The following is an 11055-nucleotide window of genomic DNA, read 5'->3' as shown; positions in this document are numbered from 1 at the left end:
TCTTCATCGGTCTGGTCAGGCCATGTCGAATGGGACTGTATCCGGTCGACTGCGGGCAGTCGACTTCTTCTTCTTCTTTTTTACAGTGGGGGCACGCTGAGTGCACCCACTGGGTGTAGTCCCCGAGACTACTGTCGAATGTTCTTGATTCGGCTGTAGTCTTAGAAACGTCATCATTGTCTCTTGATTGCTCGGAAGCAACTTGTCTTGGACGTCTGTCGACTGATTTTTCATTTTACAGAAATCTTGCGAACTTGTAGCTCGCTATACTGAGTTGGAGAATCAGCGGATCTAGCTCAACCTTAACTTGAAGCTTGCTTAGGAGAATTTGAAGAAGGCGCAAGAAGAAGCAAAAGGTATGGATGGTGAGGTTCTCCATTCTTAACGGGTGGCTTTTCTTTCTTGTCCATTCTTGATGTTGGTTCCACTCTACGCGCCGCAGATAAACTGGAGGAAGCTCTGAAGAAGAAGGATCAAGACCTTGCAGAGGCACAGAAGGAGGCCTCGAGCAAAACGAAGCTCGCAGAAGAGAAACTGGCTTCGGTCGAAACTCTTGAACAGGAGAACTCCAGACTGAAAACTGCTCTTGAGACAGCTAATCGAGATGCCAGTCGACTGAAGAAAGAAAAGATGGCTCTGCACGACAAGGCGGGCGAGCTGGCGGGGAAGGTAAAAGATCTGGAGGCTTATCTCGGTGGACTCGCCAAGAAGCTGTTCGTCATGCTCGAAGGTAATTATTCCAACCCGGCTGTCTTGTAGTTGCCGAGCCCGCGTACGGCCACTGTCTTATTCTTGAATCGTGTTTGCAGAATTCTGCCAGAGCTTCGAAGAGGAAACCAGTCGAGTGGAGCTAGGCTTGGATCCCGCCAATTCTCTCGTGAAGGACGAGGCTGCTATGAACGTGCTCCGACTGGAGTCTCGTGTTACCAGCGTCGTTGATTATCTTGCTCGGCTGAAGGTTGCGATGTCGCGGATCGACACATCACTCTGACCCGGAACGACACTTCAGAACGACCTCGAGTCCCTGATGGTCCGACTGAATGAAGTCCCGGGTCGAGTGGCGGAATGGAAGAAATCTTCTGCTAGATGTGGTGCTGATGTCGCTCTGTCTCTGGTCCGCGTCCATTGCAAGGAGGCGCGAGAAGAAAAGCTGGCCGCCATCCAAGTTGCCAATACCAGGAAGCACAACTTTCAGGACTTCATGGAGACTTTTATTGCTGCTGCCACTCGTATTGCAGACGGGATCGACTTGGACGAGTTTGTCGCCCCTTCCAGTCCTCCTCCTGAGGAATGAAAAACTTTTATGCTTCACTTTAAATTTGCCTCGGAATGCCGAGTGGATTTGTAACCGTTAAACTCCGCCGATCCGAGGGCTTGAGTACTTTGATCTGAGGTCTGGGACCTTTTAGGCTTTATCTGATCTTGATTTCTCGTTGAATATCTTCATGGTTTGATTCGTCGAGTGGATCTCGATCTTCACTCGGAATAACCTTGTATTTGCGGCGCAGCTCCAAAGGGCAAGGTAGCAGTCGACTCGCAGATTGGGTTGTGTCTTGTATTTAGGCGAGCGCTTGACTGCAGCTAAGCCTCTAAGTGAGAGAACTTAGGCGAGTACTGGACTGCAGCTAAGCCCCCGAGTGGGAGGATTGCTCTCCACTCGGTAGGATTTTTTCAAACTTAGGCGAGTGCCTGACTGCAGCTAAGCCTCTAAGTGAGAGAACTTAGGCGAGTACTGGACTGCAGCTAAGCCCCCGAGTGGGAGGATTGCTCTCCACTCGGTAGGATTTTTTCAAACTTAGGCGAGCGCTTGACTGCAGCTAAGCCTCTAAGTGAGAGAACTTAGGCGAGTACTGGACTGCAGCTAAGCCCCCGAGTGGGAGGTTTGCTCTCCACTCGGTAGGATTTTTAAACACTTAGGCGAGTGCTGGGCTGCAGCTAAGCCCCCGAGTGGGAGGTTTGCTCTCCACTCGGTAGGATTTTTATATACTTAGGCGAGCGCTTGACTGCAGCTAAGCCTCTAAGTGAGAGAACTTAGGCGAGTACTGGACTGCAGCTAAGCCCCCGAGTGGGAGGTTTGCTCTCCACTTGGTAGGATTTTTAAACACATAGGCGAGCGCTGGGCTGCAGCTAAGCCCCCGAGTGGGAGGTTTGCTCTCCACTCGGTAGGATTTTTATATACTTAGGCGAGCGCCTGACTGCAGCTAAGCCTCTAAGTGAGAGAACTTAGGCGAGTACTGGACTGCAGCTAAGCCCCCGAGCGGGAGGATTGCTCTCCACTCGGTAGGATTTTTTCAAACTTAGGCGAGTGCCTGACTGCAGCTAAGCCTCTAAGTGAGAGAACTTAGGCGAGTACTGGACTGCAGCTAAGCCCCCAAGTGGGAGGATTGCTCTCCACTCGGTAGGATTTTTTCAAACTTAGGCGAGTGCCTGACTGCAGCTAAGTCTCTAAGTGGGAGAACTTAGGCGAGTACTGGACTGCAGCTAAGCCCCCGAGTGGGAGGATTGCTCTCCACTCGGTAGGATTTTTCAAACTTAGGCGAAACGGATTCGCAGCTAAGTCACCCACTGGGGGATTTCGTATGCAAACAAGAGTGACAGCAATTATTGGGACGCTCTTGTCTTTGGTAAAAATGAACTGCAGAATTTTTTTCTTATTACATCTCGTCCAAGGGAGAACTCAAGTGTAAAAGGGGCGGAGTAGTTCCGCATTCCAAGCTCGTGGCTCGTCGATCTGGTGATCAACATTGTAGAGGTGATATGCTCCATTGTGGAGGACTCTGGTGACGATGAAGGGGCCTTCCCAAGTAGGAGCAAGTTTGTGTGGTTTCTGTTGATCCACTCAGAGGACCAAATCTCCTTCCTAGAAGGCTCGGCTCTTCACATTTCTGGCATGGAATCGACGCAAGTCTTGCTGATAGATGGTCGATCTGATCATAGCCATTTCCCTCTCCTCCTCTAGGAGGTCGACTGCGTCTTGCCGGGCTTGCTCTGCTTCGTCTTCGTTATAAAGCTCGACTCTGGGGGCGTTGTGAAGTAGATCACTCGGCAGGACGGCTTCGGCTCCGTAAACCAGAAAAAATGGCGTTCTTCCGGTCGATCGGTTCGGGGTGGTCCTCAGCCCCCACAAAACCTACGGAAGTTCGTCGACCCAAGCGCCTGCTGCGTGCTTGAGATCATGCATCAATCGAGGCTTCAATCCTTTGAGAATCAGACCATTTGCTCTTTCAGCTTGTCCATTCGACTGAGGATGCGCGACCGACGCGTAGTCGACTCGCGTGCCTTGAGAGGCGCAAAAAGCTCTGAACTTGTCTGAATCGAAGTTTGACCCATTGTCGGTGATGATGCTATGCGGGACCCCATATCTGAACGTCAGCCCTCTGACGAAACTGATAGCAGTGCAAGCATCGAGATTCTTGATAGGCTTGGCTTCAATCCATTTGGTGAACTTGTCGACTGCCACAAGCACATGCGTGAATCCGCTCCTGCCTGTTCTCAGTGGACCGACCATGTCCAGTCCCCAGACAGCAAAGGGCCAGACGAGTGGAATGGTCTTCAGGGCTGATGCAGGCTTGTGTGACATGTTTGAGTAGAACTGGCAACCTCCACACTTGTCGACTATCTCTTTTGCCATCTCATTTGCTCTTGGCCAGTAAAATCCTGCTCGGTATGCTTTAGCCACAATGGTCCGAGAGGACGCATGGTGACCACAGGTCCCCGAGTGGATATCATTAAGGATCATCTGACCCTCTTCTGGTGTTATGCATTTCTGACCGATTCCAGTCGCGCTTTCCCTGTACAACTGTCCCTTTATGACTGTGAAGGCCTTGGATCGGCGAACGATCTGTCGAGCCTCTTCCTCGTCCTCCAGGAGTTCTTTCCTCAAGATATACGCGATGTATGGTACCGTCCAGTCAGGAGTGATAGCCAAGACCTCCATGACTAGGTCGACCACAACAGGAATTTCGACTTCAGTCGGATCTGTGGCACTTTTCGGTTGCGGGGCTTCTTCTGCGAAGGGATCCTCCTGGACTGACGGCGAGCGGATGTGCTCCAAAAACACATTGCTGGGAATGGCTTCTCTCTTGGAGCCTATCTTTGCCAGATCATCTGCTGCTTGATTTTTCAGTCGGGGGATGTGATGAAGCTCTAACCCCTCGAATTTCTTTTCTAGCTTTCTTACTGCGTTGCAATAGCCAGTCATAGCTGGGCTTCTGACGTCCCACTCCTTCATCACCTGATTAACCACCAAATCTGAGTCGCCGTAGACCATGAGGCGCCGGACGCCGAGTGAAATGGCCATGCGCAACCCGTACAAGAGTGCTTCATATTCTGCTTCATTATTGGAGGAATCGAAGTGAATCTGGAGAACGTATCTGAGCTTATCTCCTCGGGGGGAGACCAATACTACCCCAGCACCGGAACCGTTCAGCATCTTAGATCCATCGAAGAACATGGTCCAGTGCTCCGAGTGAACTTGAGTCGGGAGTTGCTGTTCAATCCACTCGGCGACGAAATCTGCAATTGCTTGGGACTTGATAGCCTTCTTTGCTTCAAACTTGATATCTAGGGGGAGGAGTTCAATCACCCACTTAGCCACTCGACCAGTTGCATCCCTGTTGTGCAAGATCTCTGACAGTGGAGCGTCGCTGACGACTGTAATGGAATGGTCAGAGAAGTAGTGTGCAACCTTCTTCGTGGTCATGTAGATCCCATATACAAGCTTCTGGTAATGGGGATATCTTTGCTTCGAAGGGGTCAAAACTTCAGACACATAATATACTGGGCGCTGAACTCTGAAGGCCTTTCCTTCTTCTTCCCGCTCGACCGTGAGTACTGTACTGACAACTTGTCCCGTGGCCGCAATGTACAGCAGTAGAGGCTCTTTACTAATTGGGGCAGCAAGCACCGGCTGGGTGGAGAGCAGAGCTTTGAGCTCTGCAAACGCTGCGTCAGCTTCTGGAGTCCACTCGAACTTGTCAGACTTCTTCATCAGTCGGTAAAGAGGCAACTCCTTTTCACCGAGACGAGAAATGAATTGACTTAGAGCGGCCAAGCAACCTGTAAGTTTCTGGACATCGTGTACACGCATAGGGCGCTTCATCCGGAGTATGGTGCCAACTTTCTCGGGATTGGCGTCGATTCCTCGTTCGGAAACGAGAAAACCGAGTAACTTTCCACCTGGAACTCCGAATGTGCACTTTGATGGATTGAGCTTGATATCGTATCCCCTGAGGTTAGCAAAGGTTTCGGCAAGGTCAGTCAGTAGGTCGGAACCTTTCCGTGACTTAACCACAATATCATCCATGTATGCTTCTACGTTCCGACTGATCTGAGTGAGTAAACACTTCTGAATCATCCTCATGAACGTGGCTCCAGCATTCTTGAGGCCGAAGGGCATGGTGACATAACAGAAGCACCCAAATGGGGTGATGAAAGCCGTTTTGATCTCGTCGGGTCCATACAGACGGATCTGATGGTACCCTAAATAAGCATCTAGAAAAGACAAACGCTCACACCCCGCGGTCGAGTCCACTACCTGGTCGATGCGGGGGAGAGGGAAATGATCTTTCGGGCAGGCCCGATTGATGTGTTTAAAGTCAATGCACATGCGAAGTGACTTGTCCTTTTTGGGGACCATGACAACATTGGCGAGCCACTCGGAGTGGTAAATCTCTCGGATGAACTCCGCTGCTAAGAGCTGAGCCACCTCCTCGCCAATAGCTTTCCTCTTCTGGACGGCGGACCGTCGAAGATGTTCTTTCACAGGCTTGAACTTTGGGTCGACTCGTAGACGGTGCTCAGCCAGCCCCCTGGGAACTCCAGGCATGTCAGAAGGCTTCCATGCGAAGACGTCCCAATTCTCACGGAGGAACTGGATGAGCGCTTCTTCCTATTTGGAGTCGAGCGTCGTCGAGATGTGAGTCGGAGCAGCGTCGGGGTCGGTCGGGTGAATGTGAGCTGGCTTAGTTTCACCGGACGACTGAAAAGCAGATTCTGAAGCGGGCTTCTTGGCTCGTAGCAATTCACTCGGATCAGCAGTCTTCTGGTACTCTTGTAGCTCAACAACTGCCATCTGAGCGTCAGCAATCTTCGATCCTTTCTGAAAACACTCTTCTGCTTTCTTCTGATTGCCGGTAACGGTGATCACACCTCTGGGGCCGGGCATCTTCAACTTGAGATACACGTAGCATGGTCGAGCCATGAAGCGTGCATAAGCTGGCTGGCCCAGAATAGCATGATAAGCACTTTGGAAGTCCACAACCTCAAATGTCAACTTTTCCCTGCGGTAATTCTTTGAATCACCGAAAACCACGTCGAGAGCAATCTGGCCGAGTGACTCGGCTTTGTTTCCAGGAATGACTCCATGGAAGCTCATGTTGCTGGCACTGAGCCTGGACATCGGAATTCCCATCCCTTTCAATATTTCAGCATACAATATGTTCAGGCCACTGCCACCATCCATCAGGATTTTGGTCAGTCGAGTGCCTTCGACAACTGGGTCGACCACCAAAGCTTGCCTCCCGGGGGTGGCAATGTGCGTAGGGTGATCGGACTGGTCGAATGTGATGGCAGTCTGAGACCACTTCAGATAACTGGGCGTCGCCGAAGCAACCATATTCACCTCACGGTTAATGACTTTCAGTCGACTTTTGCTTTCGACATCAGCAAAAATCATCAGGGTGGAATTGATTTGGGGGTATCCGTCGTCGCTATCTTCCTTGTCCTCGACTCTGTCCGACTCTTTTTCCTTATCTTTGGGCTGTTTGCCCTGAAACTGCTGGATCAGGAGCCGGCACTGTCGAGTGGTATGCTTTGGGTAAATGAAATTACCCTCTTCATCTTTCTTGGTGTGGATGTGACATGGCAGATCCAAAACATCATTTCCATCTTGATCCTTGACTTTCTTGGGCTTCCAGGGGCCTTTGGGTTTTCCCTTGAAATTTCCCTGGGTTGCGGCCAGGGCCTCCCCAGGGGCGGTTGGCTCGGCCTTCCGCTTCTGCTTCCGACTGGAATTGCCTCCGGTTTCCTGGGCGACTGCTTTCTGCTTGCCACTCCGGAGTCGATCTTCATCTTCTCCGTTAGCGTATTTGGTGGCAATTTCCATCATCCGATTCAGGGACATTTCTCCGGTCCGACCGAACTTCAGGTTCAACTCTCTGTTCTTGACGCCTTCTTTAAAGGCACAAACAGCTTGGTGATCCGGTACGTTCTCAACTGTGTGATGCAAAGTGATCCACCTCTGGATGTAATCCCTCAGAGTTTCACTCGGCTTCTGCACGCAAGACCGCAATTCTGTAAGGCCTGCGGGTCGCTTGCATGTTCCCTCAAAGGTTGTGACAAACACTCGAGAGAGATCCTCCCAAGTGTAGATGCTGCTGGGTGCTAAATGATTCAGCCACGCTCTGGCCGAGACCTCTAACAGGAGAGGCAAATGCTTCATAGCCACCTCATCATTGCCACCGCCAATCTGTACAGCCACTCGGTAATCTTCGAGCCAAGTGTCAGGCTTAGACTCACCGGTGAACTTGCTGACTCCAGTCGCCAACCGAAAGTTGGGAGGAATCACCGCGGCCCTGATGGCTCGACTGAAACACTCTGGCCCTGAAACACGTATTCTGTTGCTGGCGGGCGCATCTCAGTTCTGGCCTTCCCGATGAGCCCTGTTCCTGTCAACCAAGCCTTGAACGAGGACAGATCTCGCGTCAAAGCCTGGGTCCCTGGGGTCGACGGGAATCCTCTGCCCAACGCTATGAGGGCGCCTGTCATCTCGATGTCGAGGCGCATATGACCCACTTCTTGGGGGAGGGGTTGGCACTCGACGTCGATCATCACGATCGGATCGGTGATCATACTGCTCATTCCTTCTGTACTGATCATGCCGGTCGCCACGTCCCTCACACCTCGGGGGCGATCGCGGGCTGTGAGCCGACTGGACTGTATCTGTTGCAACGGATCGACTGTGGATCCTATTCCACGACTGAGAAACAGCGGAATTCTGGTTTCCCGCCGCCCGGAGCAACGCTCTGATCTGTAACAAGCCCCTGCCAGCCTCCGACTGGGAGGGCTGAATCGATTCTGCTATACGGGCCACGGCGGCCAAATTCTGAACTGGGGTTCGGTATACCTGCATCGGCGGGAAGAGCTGGCGTCGACTAGACTCGGGAGCCCGCTGACGCGCTTGCTCGTCGAGTGCTCGCTGGAGATTCTCCAGTCGAGTGCGCTCGGCGAAATTAGCCAAGCGCGCGTCCTCCAAGGCCCGGGCCTCGGGGGACTCTCCGACGATAGGAGTGCGGAGTGCGTCCGTGTTCCGGTGGCGAAGCTCCTCTCGCTGTAATGACGTGAGAGGTTCGGGGAGATACTCATCGTGGGGATGCGACGGGTCGCCCCCACCCGCACCTCCATCAGCGCGAGGGAAACCGGGAGGACTGCGCGTTCCATCGACCGCCAGGATCTTAGCCGCTAGGTCGCTGCTGTCGCACTCGGATGCGGTCTCCGCGGAGCCAGTCGACAGGTCGAACAGGCCGCAGAGGGATTCGTCGGGCTCGATTGCCGCGACTTGCGGGGCGGCCGACTGGCGAGCCACGGCATGCCTCACCCACCTCTGAAGTCTCGACCGACCGGAGCGCTTGCGCCGGTGGGAGACAGAGCGGGGAGACGATACGGGGGCCGACTGATACTGGGTCGACGGCTGCCGTAGGAGGACGCCACGAACGCATGCGCGGAAATGCGTCGCACCGCGGACGGGGAGCACGTCGATGTCGAGTGGCGCCTCCTGAAGCCAGGAGGAGTCGTCGGCGATGAACGTGAGCGCGCCGAGGCGGATCTCGCGGCCCTCCACCAGAACTCCGCATGAAACCATGATCAAAGGGATCGGAAAAATCGCAACTTCTCCAATCAGGCGCTAAGATTCCGGCCCCACGGTGGGCGCCAACTGTCGTGGTTCTAACTCTGACAGTGATGTAGGGGGGTATGTATGGAGAGGCTAGATCTCAGCTATTGGGAAGTTGTAAACACACCAAGATGTACGAGTTCAGGCCCTTCGCGGAGGAAGTAACAGCCCTACGTCTCGGTGCCCGGAGGCGGTCGACTGGATTACTAGCGTGTGAATAACAGGGGTGCGAACCCTTCATACTGAGGAGGGGGGTGGCTTATATAGAGTTCGCCGGCCCCCTCCTGCCCTCAGTAATGCAGGGTTTAAGGTACATTTAAGGTTGGGCGTTGCCGGTAACGCCCTTAATAAAGTGTGATAATGACCATAAAGACTACTTAATAGCCGACCGTTTGCCTGCGGAGTGACTCTAGGTCTCCTGGCAGTCGAGTGGTTGGCTTCATGGTCGAGTGTCTTGAACCCGTCGAGTGGGATACCTTCAAGTCGATTGAAAGGTGACTTCTCCTAGGGATGTCCCAGGGTAGGGCTCTTTGGACAGGCCCGTGCCCCTACCCTAGGTACATGGCTTCATCAATCGGTGGCCCGCAGCAGCTTTGCCCATCCGCAGTCTGGCGCACCGCTTCCTCCTTCGCGGTGCGGAGGGTTGCCGCGACCAATGTCGATGACACACGCGGAGCCATGGCAGCAGCCTTGCCCCCGCCGACATTGGTGGAGTAGTCGCTAAGTGACCACTCCTCGCTGATCTTGGCGAGCTCCCCATCAACGCGGTGGCGGTGGTGAGGTCTGGGTCGTTGCGGACCCATTCCGGCACCGCGTCCGAGTTGGCAAACATGTAGCGCTGGACGACATTGCACCACTCGTAGCCTACCTGTTGCCACGCCGCATGCTCCTCCTCGGACGTGACGTCCCTCGAGCCCGAGGGACCGCCGTCACCGCGGCCTCCGAGGTAGTGGAGGTTGCGGTAGGGCGCCTTGGTGATCGTGGGCGGCAGCTCGTCCTTGACGAACTACCCGCGGCAGGGCGATGATGCACGCATGTGAACACGGGCATATCGGTTGGCCACTGGCGACAAGGCCGGCTCCTCCATCACGTGGCGCCTGATCGCGATGCCGCCACCTCGGTTGCGCGGCGAGGACGGTGACTCCTCCTTGACGCGACGTCCGATCTTGACGTCGCAACAGTTGCACGAGGAGGGGGCGAGATCCTCCTTCACCCGCCACAGAGGGGATGTCGGCTCCCGCTTGACGTAGTAGCGCGGCGGGGACGATGACTCCTCGTTGACCGCACGCATCAATGAGGGTGGTGTTGGGCCCATATTACGGAGCGATCGCTCCGTCTGGTCTCCATATCATAGATAAATTCTTCGTCCATCAGAGCGGCCTTAAGGAGTAGGCGCGGCTGCTGTTGCGGCTGGTGCTCCTGCGACAGCGCCTGGTCCTCCTCGACGCTAGAGGAGATAACGATCTCCTTGTCGAAGGCGCCGACTTCCATGGACGTCGAGGGGCCTGGAGAGCGAGGGCGGCAACGCCATGATCCGCCTGACGAAGAACTGCCGCCACCTCCGCCTACCGATGCGGAGAACCAGGACTTCGGCATCGTCGGAGTTAGAGATGCTCGGTGAAGAGGATGGGCTCGTGGAGGAGGAAGGGCTTGAAGACGATGCAGTGCAGATGCGTGCGTTGCCGACGCACGGCTTAAATAGTCGCGACGAGGTCATGCGAGCTGGTGTGCCCTCTTGAATGCAATGTAGCGGACGGAGTTTGTTTCTCGGGACACGGCGTCCGCATTGAAGCGGCTACGCCTGAGAGGTCACGTCCGTCAACGCTGCCTTCACATCCGATCATGTCGCTCTTGGTCGGGATGAATACAGCACGGCAAGCGGCGTGGGCGTTGGATGGAAAGTGTAGGAGAGGCGGAATATTTTTTGGGTGGGCCATGGTTGCCAGACGTGAGCGTGACAGTGAACCGGACGCCCGCAAAGCCCCCCCCCCCCCCCCTAGTTTGTCTCGGGTTTGCGGGGAAAATGCATCTGAACCGATTGACAAACCAATATAAAACCGTGTCAGATGGCAAAACACGTCTAAACCGTACAGTACCGGAAGTGTAAAGGGTTGGCGATGGGATGCCCTAATACCACTTTTGAGCTTTGCGATCGCAAATACTAC

The sequence above is a fragment of the Triticum urartu genome, chromosome 5A, assembly GCF_056163025.1.
Source record: "Triticum urartu cultivar PI428250 chromosome 5A, HENAU_Tu73, whole genome shotgun sequence".
NCBI classification, from domain to species: Eukaryota; Viridiplantae; Streptophyta; class Magnoliopsida; order Poales; family Poaceae; genus Triticum; species Triticum urartu.
Note: the sequence above shows the minus strand (reverse complement) of the source record.